Genomic DNA, 15,256 nt, shown 5'->3' on the forward strand with positions numbered 1-15,256 from the left:
CCCTCCCTGGGGACATCGAGGAAGGCTCCCCAGCACCTTCCACACCTTCTCCTCATCCTTCCCTAAAAGCCTCCTTGGCCACAACACCCCTGAGCACCCAGCCCTCCTCCTAACCTCACCTCACTGAGGTGACCCCAGGGATGGATTGTGCCACTGTGAAATTCCATAAATCCCCTTCCCCTCAGCCCCAGGGCTGCTCTCACCCCATGGATGCCATGGCTCAGCCATGGGCTGACTTCAGGCTTCACTGTCTTACTGTTCATCTGGGGGGAATTGGGAGGAAAGGGATGAAAAAGAGGCAAGAGGTGCTGAGTGCTCTAAAAATCAACAGCAAAAACGCAGAGAAATTAAAATTCTCCCCAAAGTCTCCTCTGGGTGCTCAGGAAGGTGCTTCCCTACCTCTGGCTGTCTTCATCCAGGGTTGGTGCTGGGGTCATTTCAGCCCCACTCTTCAGGAGTCCAGCTCTGGCTCTCCACAACCCCAGATCCATTGGCAGGGATTTGCCTGTTTCATCCTGGCTCATTGTATTTGTGGGAAGTTCAAGAGTTTCTTAGGAAAAACAAGCCCAGTGATGTTCCTCAGCTTCCCCAGTGACACCCTGGGGTGGGGAGGGTCCTGGTGATGGATGGTACCCAACCCTGCATCACCAAAATCCAGGTTGCACCTTTTCCTGCAGGAAGAACAGCCAAGCACTTTCAACCCCAGTGATTTTTTATCTCATCGAGGAGAACATTTTTAATTACTGGAGCCATCACCCTGAACTCTTTCTGTGTAAACACACCCTCTCCATGGTGGTTTAGATGGACTGAACTCACACAGCTTCCTTAAAGCATCCACTGGGAAAAGCAACAAGCCCTTGATGCTCAGGGGGAAGGGGAAGCCCAGGTGCTGGAGACAGGACTTCTGCAGGAATGAATATACTCAGGATATGCCCCAAACCCCTCAGCTCTGTGTTTCCCAGCTCTCTCCTCATTCAGGGACAGGCACCAACACAGGGACTCTGTGCCACAACCCCTCCAACTCCCTATATTTGCCCTAAAGGGATTTTCCTGCCTTTTTTCCCTGGCTCAAGCACCATCCTTTCCTTCAGCACCTGGGGCATGACAAACATTATTAATATCTTGGCTAGGTTTCATATATTGATCTTTTAACTCCCAAACTGGAGCTTGCAGGGGAAAAATCAAATCTGGTGGGAATGGGATCCCAGCCCCAGCACTCCCTGGTTTTCAAGCATCTCATTTGGCTTCTCTGCCCCATCCTGGGGAGCAAACAGCTTTTCCATACTAGGCTGTGTCTTGTGCTGCCTCTCTCTGATGAAGAAGCCCTTGAATATTGTGGAAAGGGCTCAGCTCTGCTTTGGTGAAAAGCTGCTTTCTCAAAAAACCTCAAAAATAACCTTCTGTAGGGAAAATAGATGGTTTGGGTAGACCAGGGGTGCTTATCAGGGATTCAGGGCTGGATTTGCCCCCTCACCCCCACCAGTGTGCCCATCAGCCCCCCCAAAAAGCCAGGCTTGCTCACTGCTAATAACTCCCTGCAAAGAGGGGAGGGAAGAAAATTCCCTTCGTGCTCTCACTTACGCAGAGACAAGGAAATGTCGTTTAACTAAACCAAACAAACGAATCCAGAGGCAAAGAGAAAAAAATCACATTATCCCCAATCATAAATCCTGGAGAGGGGTATTTACAGGCTGAATTGCCAAGTGCATTGGAACTGCAGAGCATCCGAGGAGCAGATAGCCATAAAGGCAGACAACGGCCCTGCAAAAATGCTTTGATTAGGATCTGGGCAGCATTCAGCCCAGATGTTCATTTGTCAATGGAAGAGGGATGGGGGGGAGGTGAGAAAGGCTTTAAATTAATCTTTACAACTAGAAAGGAGCTTGTAATACACACCATATGGGGAGCAACGTCCTTGAAGCCCCCTCTCCTCCCCCAGCCCGGCGTGCTCAGGGCCAGGCTGGGACCCTCTGGCCCTGTCCCCCCCTCCCCATTTTCTCCATGCACCAAACACCCTGTGAGCCCAAACCCCTTCCACATGTGCTTTATTTTTCACTGTGAACAAAACAAACTGCAATTCCTCTTACAACACCAGATCTCTTTTATTATTCCCCCCACACCCTCTCTACTCCAGACCCTGATACCTGCTCCCCTCTCCCTCCAATAGCCACATGTGGGGGTTTTTTAACCCTTCCAAGCTGCCAGCAGTGCTGAGGTGGGGGCTGTGTGCGGAGAGGAGGGACGAGGCTGTTTATTAAACGCCAACCATTCAAATTAATTCCCCTAATGGACTCAGCGACATCATGGTGTGCATTTAAATGAACGCTTTGTCATATTTCATAGCCAACCTGCAGCTCTCTGCAGAGCAAACCTGCTGGAAAGCCAGGAACAGCAGCAATGACAGGGACAAACCTACAGAGAGATAAATAAGAATGAAATACAAAACCCCAATGCAACATGGAGGGGGGGAACAGAGAGCCCAGGAAGCCCTTGGAAATTTGGAGGTGCAAGCGAGACCCCAGGCAGGGCAGCAGGAGCTAGGTGATGGCACTGGGAGATGCTTTTCCACATGGGAGCAGGAAAAACCCTCCTGCTGCTGGGGCAGGAGGCACCAGAGAACCTTTGGCTGGGATGGGGAACCCTTGCCCAGGCCAGCTCAAAGCCACAGATTCCCAGCTGGAGTCTGGGCTGTGCTTGCTCCACTGAAGCCCTGGGGAGCCCCACCACGGCAAGGACCAGCCCCAGCACCCCCAGCTCAGCCACAGAGACCCAGCAAGGAGGGAAACCCTCTCCATCCTGGACCACCAATGTGGGGATGAGGCTGGAGGTGTCTGAGCATCCCTGCTCACAGCACGGGCTGGGATGCTGAAACCCAACCCCTCCTGGCAGGCTGAGACCACAGAATGCCCCAGCTCCTGGCAGAGCATCCCTGCTGCTCCTGAGTAAACAGTTCATCTCCCCAGCACCCCTGGGACAGGCACAGGTTCCTCACTTTGGCTTCAGCTTCAGGAGCTCCTGGTCCTTTTATCAGCCTGATGGAAAACTGGTGTGTGCACACAGCCCCCTTGTGCAGCACCAGATACCTCCTGCCCCTCTGGTTCCATTTTCCCCCCCACCTCTAAGAGCTGCAGCAGAGATTTCTTTCCACCTTTGAGGGTCCTTTTCCTTTTCTCCATCCTGCCCTGGGCAGCTTCTGTGGGATCTGGAGGATGAGGAGGGGCTGGGGGAAATATTGCTGCCCCACTGGCATGATCAAGGGTTTTCACACACTACGAGAGCTTGGGAAAGGGAATGTTCATGGTCCAGGAGAGGGATGCTGGCAGCAGCCCCAGCCCCATGCTGGGCACAGGCAGGAGAGCAGGGAGAGCAGGGGGAGCCCATCCTTCCAGCCCCACTGCAGGCTGGAGACCCCTGAATATGGACAGGCCAAAAAAGCAAAAATCACTGACTCTGAGAAGGAAGGGACCCCAAAACTCATCTCATTCCACCCCCTGCCATGGCAGGGACAGCTTCCACTATCCCAGGTTGCTCCAAGCTCTGTCCAGCCTGGCCTTGGACACTTCCAGGGATCCAGGGGCAGCCACAGCTTCTCTGGACAGCCTGTGCCAGGGCCTCCCCACCCTCCCAGGGAAGAATTTCTTCCTAAAATCCAATCTAACCCAGCACTGTTTGCAGAAGGTTCTCATTTAGGGAAACATCTGGAGTCAGCACTTCTCCCCCAAAGGGCAGCAAAGGGTTCAGAGGACACCAACCCCCAAGCCCTCATGCTGGGGAGGAAGAGGAGGAGGAAGGAGCCCATTTTTCTCATCCCCCAAGGAAAGGACACAACATATTTGTGCTTGGTGCCTGTTACCTGGCCTCGAGTGAGCAAGGCACCACCCCCTGCCAGAGAGAAGGGTGAAAACCCCCTGGAACCCCAGCCAGGAGAACTTCCCCTCCAGGCCCCAGAGCCATGGGGGCCAAGCAAGTGTTGGCAATGCCCAGGGTCCTCCTGGGGCCAAGGGGACAGCCAAGTTTGGCTGAAGGACCCTGGGGACCCGAGGGGGCAGGAGGAGCAGGGATGCTCCTGGTCCCCTGGGCTGTGGGTGTGTAGGGAAAATGCCTTAGAGAGGGACCTGGCTGGTGTCACACCAGGGGATGTCACCTCCTTTTTCCAGTTCCTTCTGGGCCTTCTTCCAGATTCCCACGGTCCCAGAGCAGGAGCAATATCTGGGCTGCAATCAGAGCCCTTCCTTCCACACTGGGGGATCACACTGGTGAGGAAAGGTCCTGTCCTGTCCTGTCCCATCCCACCCTGGGCAGGTCCCGGCTGCGGTGACACTGGGCTGCGGTGACATCTGCTGGGCTCCCACTCGATGCCCCCCAGCCCCTCCTGCCCGGGCAGGACCCGCTCCCTCGCTGAGCCCGGGCTCTCCAGCCCTGACTCCGCTCCTCCAGCCCCAATCCCAGCCCAATCCTCCCTCCAGCTCCCGATCACAACCTCCACAGCACATCCCTCACCGCCAGCTCCAGGGAAAGCCTCCCTTGCCTCGGCCAGGGGAGGGGGCAGCACCCCCAGCCCCAGTGGGAGGGGTCCTGGGGTGGTCTCGCTGCTGCTGAGGAGACCAAAAACCTGAAAAATCTGCATTAAGGGAGAAAATGCACAAATTAGGAGCGGGGGGCAGGAATTGGGGAGCGGGGCGGGGGGGAGTTGTTTATCTAGAGCTGATTTTGATTTTCCTCTTTCAAATATCAGCAGGATGCTGAGCCTCGCCTCGTTATGCAAATAGAAGCAATTAGAGCTCACCCAGGCTCTGCCCACGTGATGGTTTATGGCACTCGCAGAAATCCTTCCTGCTGCATGAGAGGAATAACAACAGCTCCCCGTGCCTGCTCCAGCCCTGCCAGGGACACGGGAGGGCTGGAGAAGGGAGCCCCAGAGCTGGGACAGATCCCCCATCAGCACCCCCGGGCCTCCCCAAGTTCTCAGAGGAGGATTTTCCAAAGGGTCTTCTCCTCTTCCATGGATACACCAACGTTGCCACCAGCAAACCTCACTGGCTCTTGGGATGTGAGGAGGAGGAGGGATGGAGGGGGAGAGCATCATCCCAAAGCTTTTCTCCCCACCAAGGCACAAAGTCAGTCCCCAGCAGGGCATTGCTTCACTTTGGCACTTGGGTCCCAGTGGATGGCTTCTGCTGAGCTCCAGCAGAAAGAGGCAAAGCAAAATGTCCTAAATTCCCTGCACTGGGTTGAGAAAGCACAGAAAAGGCACCCCCAGAGCAGCCCCAGCCCCACCTCGGGGCAGCAGGGGGTGGTGGTGGCTCCATCCCCTTCCAGCACTTCACCTCCCCAGGGCCACCTGCAGGACCAGACACAGGAGTGTAAATCAGGCTGGGCTGCCATAAATCCATCACCTCGCTCCTGATTTACACCCAGGTAGCCAGGAGGATTTATTCCCAGTACCTGCCTTGAGTTTCCCACCCCCAGAGGAGGACAGGGAAAAGCAAAAAAAACCCAGGCTCTTTCAATATTGATCTTGCTCCTAAATCTCTTTTTTTTTTTTTTTCTTTCTTCTTTGGATGCAAATGGAGATTGATGAGCCCAGGCCAGCAGCTCCTCACCTCTGAGGGTCATTTCTCTGTGTTTCCCGGGGGGAGGAGTGGGCAGTAGGATCCCACAAGCCCACAGAGGCCATCACCCCCTCATCCATGGGCAGGAGAGAGCTCCCAGCCCCTGGCTCAGCCCAGAGGTGCTTGCTGCAGTGTGGGATGAGGAACATCCTCGTGGATGGAGAGGGGTGAAGGACACCACCAGGGATCATTTCACAGAGAGATGACATTAAAGCCAGCAAGCATCCCACAGGAAGTCTCCAGCCTGCACCCCTGCACCAGCAGCTCTTTCCAGGGCTTGCAGGGTGGAAGATCAGCAAGGAGCCTTTTCCATCTCCCCAAACCAAAGATTCTCCATCTCACAGAGGGAGGCAGAGCATGATGGCCATGGAGAGATGGAATTCTGCAGCCACAGGATGGTTTGGGAGTAAGACTCTTGTACCCACCCTGAAGGACCCCCAAAGCTTTGGGAATTACCCAAAGCTTTAGGAATTACCCAGGCATCCAGCAGAGGCTGCAGGAGCAGGCAGGGAGCTGGGAAAGGGCTGAGTCAGCACCCAGAGAGTCGCCCCCAGCCAGGCCATTTGTCAGGCAAAGGTTGGGAAGGAGCTTTCCCTCCGTAGCAGGGCCAGGCAAATAATTCCTGGCAGATAAATAATTCAGCAGGAGCTGAGCCGTGCTCTGGCTGAGGATTGCCTGCGAGCCCTCAGCAATTATCCCGAATTTATTCGCCATCCTGAATTTTTAGGTGAATTATTCAAAGACGTTGCTGGGCTGAGGAAAAGCCTGGGGAAAGGAGGCAATACCTGAAATGACAGGAGAAATCCTCGTCAGGAGGAGGGGGTGGCTGCAGAGGACGGGTGGTGCTGGGATTATTTCCCCTCTATAGGGCTGGACCAGCTCAGAGTTGGGTTTCCACCCACTCCCTTCCCAGCCAAGAGCCCCTGGACATCCCTGTGCTTTCTGCTCCCTGCCAGCCAATTCCTCTGCTCAAGGAAGAGGAGATGGAGGAGAGGCAGCTCCTGCAGAATAAATTTGGATTTCTGTGCGGATGAGCATCTCCCAAATTGCTTTAATGAGGCATCTCCCTGCTCGTCCCTGCTGCAGGCTCCTGCACAGCCACACGAGCCCATGTGGTGGGGACACCACAGGTGTCTTAACTCATCTGGAGTCATCAGCCAAGGGCTTGGCCCCCACTACCTGCAGTGAAGACACAGAGACGGGATTGGCAGGGAAAAAATAGCAAAACACTCAATTCAAGCAAAAAAAAAAGTAATTTCCTTGAAGGACAAAGCAGTGCTTCCAGCAGGAAATAAGAGCAGCAGCGTTGCAGGGACCCAGGGAATGTCTCAGAGAGGTTTCTCAGCCTCCAGACACTGGACCTGCTCCTGCTCCAAGGGGGGGTTTGGCTCTTCCCTTGCCTGGAGCCAAAGATCCCCTGGAGCAGTGAGAGCAGCAGCCTCTGGCCCTTCCCCAGGCAGCTCCATCTGCTCTCCATTCCCAGGAGATGAGACTGCTGGAGGAAAGGACTCAAGGGCAGGTTGGACAGGGCTTGGAACAACCTGGGGCTTTGAAAGAGATGATCTTTAAGGTCCCTTCCAACCCAAACCACCTGGGATCCTCTGCAGACTCAGACCAGGGCAGCCTGGCACCTTCCCACAGGCACAGCCATGGATTCCAGCACTCAGGCTGGAGTCACCTCCCTTCAACATGAAGACACCACAGGACCCTAAACCACCCACCTGCCCAGAGAAGCCTGGCAGGTCATTCCTGAAAACATCCAGATGGACTGAAGAGTCTAATAACAGTGATAAAATCAAATACAATCTCTCAGCTGGATATTTTAAAGCCCACCTCATGATTTTAAGGGTTTAACTCACATTTGCTCTTCAGGGCTGGTGGTGACTGTGCCAGCAGCGTGACCAAGCATCCTTGTCCCTTCCCATGGTGGGAAGCAGCTTTGGCAGAGCTGGCACCACTCTCCTGCCTTGCCAGGGCCACTCCAGGTCTGCACAGGGACACAGCAAACCCCTTTGCCCTCTCCTTTGGAGCAGTGTGTCCCAGTGCCACAGCCCCCACACACGGCACAAAATGTCCCCAGAGCCAGGACCTTCAGCCAAGTCCCCTCCTCACCCACGGAGGCTTTGCAAGGCTCCTGAATTAACAAACCTTGTCTCTCCATGAGCCAACTGCTACAGGCTCCAGATCAATGGAACAGGTAACAAAGAAGAAAAGCGAAATAAATTTGCATGACTGTTCCCTGACGGATGTTTGATTCCACAAAAGGAACACGTCTCCTCTGGCTGGGCTGAGATCCTCAGCAGCACCAACTGTTCCTCTGTTTTCCCTTGAATTGCCAGTCATGCATTTAAAATTATCTTTAAACAGAGAGAGGAGGAAAGTGATTACCTCAGGAGATGCTGACTGAGGTGCAGTCCCAGGGGGAAGAAGGAGGATCCAGACCCCCCCCAGCTGCTTTCCAGGCTGCCCACTCAAAGCAGGATGAAGCCCACAGACTTTTCCCACTGGCTGGAAGGGACTCGCTCATGGGTGTCACCTGCTGCCTTCCTCCAGATGCTCCTCACCCTCTCCTGGTCCCTGCTGCCTCCCAGGACGTTCCTCAGGAGCATCCCAGGATGATCCTCAGCATGCAGCCATTTCCATCTCAGCTGGGACAGCCTGTGCACTCTTGGTGAGTTAATCCATGATACTTCACCCAAATGTGATGAGGGAGTGATTTATTACACACTGCAGACTGGCAGGGGGACAGCCAGTGTCCTTGGCAGGTGGGGGGACATGGCAGAGGTTTGGGAACAGGGAACAACCCCAGGGCTCAAGAAGTCCAGGAGAGTTTCCTGCTCCCTTCTAAGGGTGCCAAGGGGCCTTCACCATGCTGGGTGGGAGGATGGAGGTGGAAAAGGCCATTGAGCACTGGGAAGGGGAGCCAGGAATAGTGTGGGGACACTGGGACTCCCTGTCCAACTCACACCAAGCCTCCCTTCAGGTACCAATGGCTCTCCAGTCCTTGCTTGGTCTCTGCCCCCTGCCCTGGCTGTACCCCCTTTCCCAGGGTTGGGGGACAAGGAACCTCAGCATCCACCCGACCACAGAGCCAGGGACAGCCCAGCTCAGCCCCTTCCCAGGGCAGGGGTCCCCACAAAGAGGGTGGAGGCTCCTGCTGATGCCAGAGGGTCCCCTGGGATCTGTTTGGCTGCCTGAACACAGCTGGGCTGGGCTGGTGGGAGCTGCAGCCAGGCACTGGCACATAAAATAAATACCCCAAGCCTGTGGTGGATCAGGGAGCAGCCCATGGACATGAGGAGACCTGCCCTGCCCCATCCCATCCTATCCCATCCCACCCTACAGGAGCTGGCACACCAGGAATCCCCCATGTCACTGCTCCACCAGTGAGAAGTAAGGGAGGGATGTGGTGGCTCTGGCCCCAGGATCTGCCAAGTTTCTCTGTCAGAGAAGCAAAATGAGGACTCTGGAGATGCTGATGCCCTCACTCCTGCCAAGGCTCCCCCCTGTGCCACTGCCAGCCTGGGGGTGACAACGAGGGTACCCAGAGCTCCTGCCCGGCCCCAAGGAGAGGATGGGGGGAGAAGTACAGACAACAAAAAAAGAGCTTTTGTTCAAAACACAGATAGATCCATCCCAGCTGATGTGAGAGGATAGGAAAGGGAGGAGGGAAAAGCAGCAGCTGGGATTTCTGAGAACAATGTGGGGAGAAAGAAGAAAGAGGGAGGAAGATGAGTGCGGTTGGGTCCCCGTGGTTGTCGGGGGGAGGGCAGCAGGAAAGTCAGCGATCAGCCAGATCTGAAACCAGACAAAACTATTTCCACATGCCAATAAAACCCAGAGCATGGAGGGCTCACAGGGATCTGGGGCCCCCATGCTGCCTCTAAAACAAACCAGAGGAGCTGGGAAGCTCACCCAGGCAGGAGCTGGGACATGCAAGGGAGTGCAGTGATGGCATCTGACCTTTCCTTCCTCATCATCCTCCCTCTCCTTGCCCACTGCAGCTCATCCCTCCTGGCACTGTCTGTGTCAAAGGGACACATGGAAAACAACTGGGCAGTGGAGGCATTGCTTTGTGGGGCTGGTGGTGGTCCTGGGTCTCCCACGTGGGTCACTTGTGAGTTGGGTGGGCTCCATGTGGGATTGAGGACTGAAAGGCTGGAGGCATCCCTGCTGCCATGGGACAGAGCCTGACAGTCCCAGCCCTCCCCATGCTGGGATGGAGACATTCTCCAGCCCACAGATGACAGAGACCTGCTCCCACCTGTGTCCCAGAGTGGGGTGACCTCGGCTGAGCCTCTGCCTCACCCAGGCTGGGTCAGGCACTGGAACTCCCCGTGCAGGCCCTGGCCAGAGAGGGAAGCAGCTGCTGCCCTGAGCTGTGATAAATCACCCCAGTGCAAGCACAGCACCCACTGCCCACTCCCAGGCTGTAAATCTGCAGCAGCAGGAACCAGAGCCTCTTATCAGGAGAGGCCACATCCCTCCCAGCCCAGCTCAGCCCACGTGCTGCCCACGTGGGATTCCCAGGAGAGGAAGAGGATGCTGGGTTACCCCAAACCGCCGGCAGCGCCCGCAGCCTTATCGGGCACCAGGATCCCTGCTGAGCTCTGCCCCCACAGCACTCCCACACCCAGGGGATCATCATCTCCCTGCCAAGGATCCAACTCCTGTCCCTCAGCCTCGAGGAAACACCTTCCTCCTTTCCCTCTAGCTCAACAAGCACGAGGGCAGGACAACTGTAATGTTTTCCTCTGAACCCTTGGACACCTCAGTCCTCTGGGAACATCCTGTTCTCTGGGAATACAGGAGGCAGGACTGAGGGCAGTGCTTCCACCCCTCTGGACATGGGAGAGGAAGGTATTGAGGAACACGTCCAAGAACACACCATGGAAGGTTCTTGGGTACTTTGGGCACATTTGGACACTGAGGGTTCACCAGGCAGCCTGGAAGTCACTGCCACACACAACTCCAGGAAAAGCTGCACCCTCACTATGCTAATTAATAGTGGAGAAGGAAATCAAGCACAGATCTGTGCCCCATCACACCTTTCCACCAAGGCAAAGCCATTGGGCTCCACAGCCTTCTGCAAGGGAAAGGGTGAGAGTGACTTACAGAGGGTGGAAATTCCAGGTCTGCTCCCAACTATCAGAGCAAGGAGATGCTGGAACACCCCTGGATAAGAAAAGCAGGTGTGAAACACCAACAGCTCAAACCAGGGCAGGATCCCATGGCACCAACAATCACAGGAGGTGACAGTCACACCAGAGCCCTGCTGTAAATGAGAGACACATCCTGATTGGAACAACTGGGCACGAGGCAGAGCCTGACTACAATGAGCTGCTGGTGCATTTGCTGGAGCTGAGCTGTGCTCCTGCACACCTTGTAGGGCAGGGGTAGGATTATGCTGGAAATGGGAACATTCCTCAAAACCACAGCCCCTGATCCCAGTGGAGTGGGTCACCCTCCCCAAGGCAAATGAGCCCACCAAAGCCAACAAGGCCAAAAATGGTAATGAGAGGTTTGGAGATTGAAGGTAGCACTGAAAAGCGGGCCCAAGGTGCAGAGAAATGTCACCCTGAGTTTTCAATGAATAAAACCTGGTGCAAACATCAGAGCTCCTGCAGGGGGCTGGGGAAAGCCCTGCCCTCTCCACTGCTCTTGGTCCTCTGAGATTTTCTCCTCTTCTGTTCCCATCCACAACAGGGATTTATGATGGCATTAAACTCAATATTCCCAGCACCTCTGGGAGTGCAGGACCTGCTCAGAAGGGTTATTTCAGCCTGAAGGGCAGATTTTTTGCACCTTCTGCCAAGAAATGCCAGGGCCTCCAGCATGTGAGGGGCACAACTTGTTCCTTCCTCTCTCTTTTCTCTTTCTTAGGAAATTAAAAATAATGGTGGTAGATGCCTCTTGGCTTTATCCTCTCCCACCAGAGCAGATTCAATTAGCAGCTTCCCTGAGTGGCAGAGGTGTGATTTACTCCCAGAATGGGATGTATTAAGATGCAGGGCAGCAGGAAGTTCCCATCTGCCCCCCAACCAAATTCCCCAACCATTCCCACACTGAGGATCAGATAAGCTCTCCTGTTTCCCTTCCTCATTAATGGGTTTGGGAGGTGCAGCCTGTGGTTTTGTTAAAGAAGCCTTGAGGACACGTTCACCTGGGAGAGCTCACACCAGATTCCTTTCTTCACACATCCATGGGATGCTCTCCTCATCCAAAATCATGTCAGTACCCACCAGCTGGGCACAAGGAGCTTCACTCCATGAGCTGGCAGCTGCTGCTGACACCAAAACCACCCCAAAACACCCCAGGCCCAAAGGGAATTCCCATGATAGAGGTGAGCAGCTGAAACCTTAAGAGGTCCTGTATGAAAACTGCCCCATATGAGGGGGTTCAGGCCTCTCAGAGGACCCAAAACTCAGCTGTTCCCTTTCCACCCACATCCCATCCTCCTGCTGCCCAGGGATGAGAGCTGCTCCCTTTCCACAGCACATCCCAGAGCTGAGTGCTCAGTGTGGCACTCCTGCTGCATCCAGGAGGAGAGAAGGATGCTCCACCATCAAGCTCCACACCACTCACACCAAGCCCTCTGCATCCCACAATTCCCATTTGATTCCCCTTTAAAGGGGCTGTAATGCAGCGTGTATTTATACTTCAAAACAGCTTGTTTGTGTAATTGCCAAAAAAATGTAAAAAAGAAAAAAAAAAGACACAAAACAGCCCTGCTACAATGACTAATTAGCTCGCTCCTGCCTCGTCCCCTGTAAACAAATGTATTTGTAACCAATTTGCAAGCACTTTGCATAAGGGGCCCAGAACACTCGTGCCTGTTTGATGCATTTTGACATTAATTTGATAATAGCAGCTTAACAAGGAATCCAGGCTCCCCAGCTATAAATATGCTGCTTTTCCACTTCCTTTTATCTGCACAGTGAAATAATGTTTTTCCCCCTGCTGCAATAACCACCATCCAACCCTTTCATGAATGCCCTTTATGTCCTTTAGCATTTTCAAGGCTGCTTTGCTTTTTTTTTTTTTTTTTTTTTTTTCCTCCTGCTGGAGAAAGTAAAAGGGTTTTATTAGTTGTATTTTTAATTCCTGTTCATTGGTGGGGGGAAGGAGAAGAGAGGACAGTAATGGTGCTCTGATAATGCAGCTTCCAGGAGACAGGGAGGAGAGAGTTATTTGTTCAGAAATACTGTTCCATCTATTTGTGCTTCCTAGGAAGAAGAAAGCTCATCCTTTTCCTTCTCTTCTCCACTTGCCATGGCTCTCTCTTGCCTTCACCACCACACCAAAAACCAAATTCAAGCACAGTGAAATGGGAATGGGACCCTGGAGTCCACTCTGGTGGCAACCAAAAAGCACACAAAGAGCTGGATCACAGGGCTACAGCTCATCCATGCTCTGACACCATCACTCCTCCTCTCCTGATCCTCCCCAAGACTTTCCACCTCTCCCCGAGGTCAGAACCTCACTCACACACTGATCTCCCTCGTGCAGGGCAGGAATCCTCCAGCTCTGCCCCATCTGCCAGCCCCTGGGAGAGGCCAGTTCTGGGGATGGGAAGCACCAAGCCCAAAATTAGCACCTTGGGAATTGTCATCTGCCTCCTGTGGCCACAGACACCCTTCACCTCTGGGAGTTGAAGCAATCTCTCTCCTCCACACTCCCTCCTCCCCTGCCTCCATGTCGGTGCCAGGGATGCACAAACTGCTCCCAAACTGACCTGGGGGTGAAGCTGCACTTGGAGCACAGACCCAAAGGACCTTTCCTCCTGCCATCCCATTCCTGGAGACCTCCCAGAGAATGTCCCAGCAGTGGAAGAATCATGGCTGTGCAGGGGAGGGCAAACCCAGAAACACTCTGAGACATCTGAGCAGAAAATCTCTCCCTGTGCCAAGCTGAGCTCTGCACCCTCAGCATTCCCACACCTCCACTGCAGTTCTCCTGCCTGGAAACTGAGTCAGGTCCCTCTTTGCCAAGAGATAAGCTGGCAGAGGACATGAGAGCAGTACCAAAAGGGAAGAGGGATGCTCTGCACAGGCTATCCCTGGGTTTCCTCCCACCAGTGTTTCATAGTGACCACAGCTCTTCCAGCCATTTCCCCTGAGTCCTCCCCTGGGATCATGAATTCCAAAACCCCCCAGCAAGTCCCAGCAATAAGATGGAGGCTTAGCAGAGTCCAAAAGCACATTCTTTCCTCAGCCTCCTCCCTCCTTATCTCCTTCCTCCCTCCCCCCAAAGCACATTTAGATAAATGTTATTGGAACAGTAAAATCTATAACTTAAACACAAGCACGGGAGGGATGGAAGGAGGGTCTGCACTCCATGCCTGGGTGAGCAGATCTGCCAGAACAGAAAAACAGAGGAGAGCCCACAATCCCTTCTGGGAATAAAACCTGGGATCCCTGCAGGCAGAGATCCCAGCACAGAGGCTCTCCTACAGTCCCACAAGTCCTGCAGACTAACTCACCTTTTAAAACTGATCACACCCCAGTTCTGAGGCTTTTCTCTACTTCACCTACCTGGGGTGAGTTGATTTAAGCACATGAGTACATGAGCTGCACCGTTTTCCACCAAGCTGCTCCTCCTGTGTGTTTATTGTGTGGATTTTCTTAACTCAAAGAAGGTGCTGAAGCCTGGCTTCTCTGTGAACCACCATCCCTGGGAACAGCAACACAGAGACAGCTCTACAGGGTGCATGTTTTTTTAGCATTGATCACACAGACAAGCTCAGCACCTCCATCCCATTCCCCTCCAATCCTCAGTGTGGGTGGCAGTGCCCTTTCAGCCACCACTGCACAGCTCCAGGATCCAGGGAGCAGAGGTGGCTGCCAGGGCAGAAGTGCTGCTGCCAAGGCAGGTTAATGCCTGAGGAGTTTCCTTTACCACGAGCAGCCCATCCTGCCCACTCCCACATCTCAGCTTCCCCTTCCTGCAGCCTCAGCCAGCCCAGCCCAGCTGAATCCATGCAGTCATGGTGCCAATGATGGCATTTTGGCCATGCCAGTCCACATTTCTCCAGGCACCTCATTTTAGCCCTTGGCTTCACACAGAGCAGTGGTGCAGGTCCTGTCTGCTGTCCAGGGGCTGCAGCTGTCAGAGCAAGGTGTGGGTGGTGGCCTGGGGCTGCTCAGAGAAAGGGATCTCCCTCGAGCCACTGTGAGTCACTTACCCAGGGATAATGGTTACAGAATCCCAGAACAGCTCAGGTTGGGAAGGGACCTCAAAGCTCCTCTCATTCCAACCCTGCTGCCACGAGCAGGGAACCTTCCACTGGACCAGGCTGCTCCAGCCCCAACCAACCTGGTACTGAACGTTCTGTCCCACCTCAGCACAGCTCAGCAGTCAGACGTGCAGAGATCCAAGAAGGAGAAGCATTTCCCAAACACAGAGTAGCTCCTTCTTCAGCTGAGCCCACAGCCACAAACACCACAGAACAGCATCCCCAAACCCAGGAGAAGAGGGCTGTAACCCCAAAGTGCTCATCCCAGCATCCCAGTGACACTCCACAGCTCCCAGTGCAGACTGGGGGCTGCACCCAGGCACAGCCCTGCCCACACACACCTTACCTGGCAATGCCAAAGCACTCCCCATCAGAGGGAGTTGGGCTTTGGGCTCCACCTCGAGAGGGA

This window comes from Serinus canaria, chromosome 14 (assembly GCF_022539315.1).
Source record: "Serinus canaria isolate serCan28SL12 chromosome 14, serCan2020, whole genome shotgun sequence".
NCBI classification, from domain to species: domain Eukaryota; kingdom Metazoa; phylum Chordata; class Aves; order Passeriformes; family Fringillidae; genus Serinus; species Serinus canaria.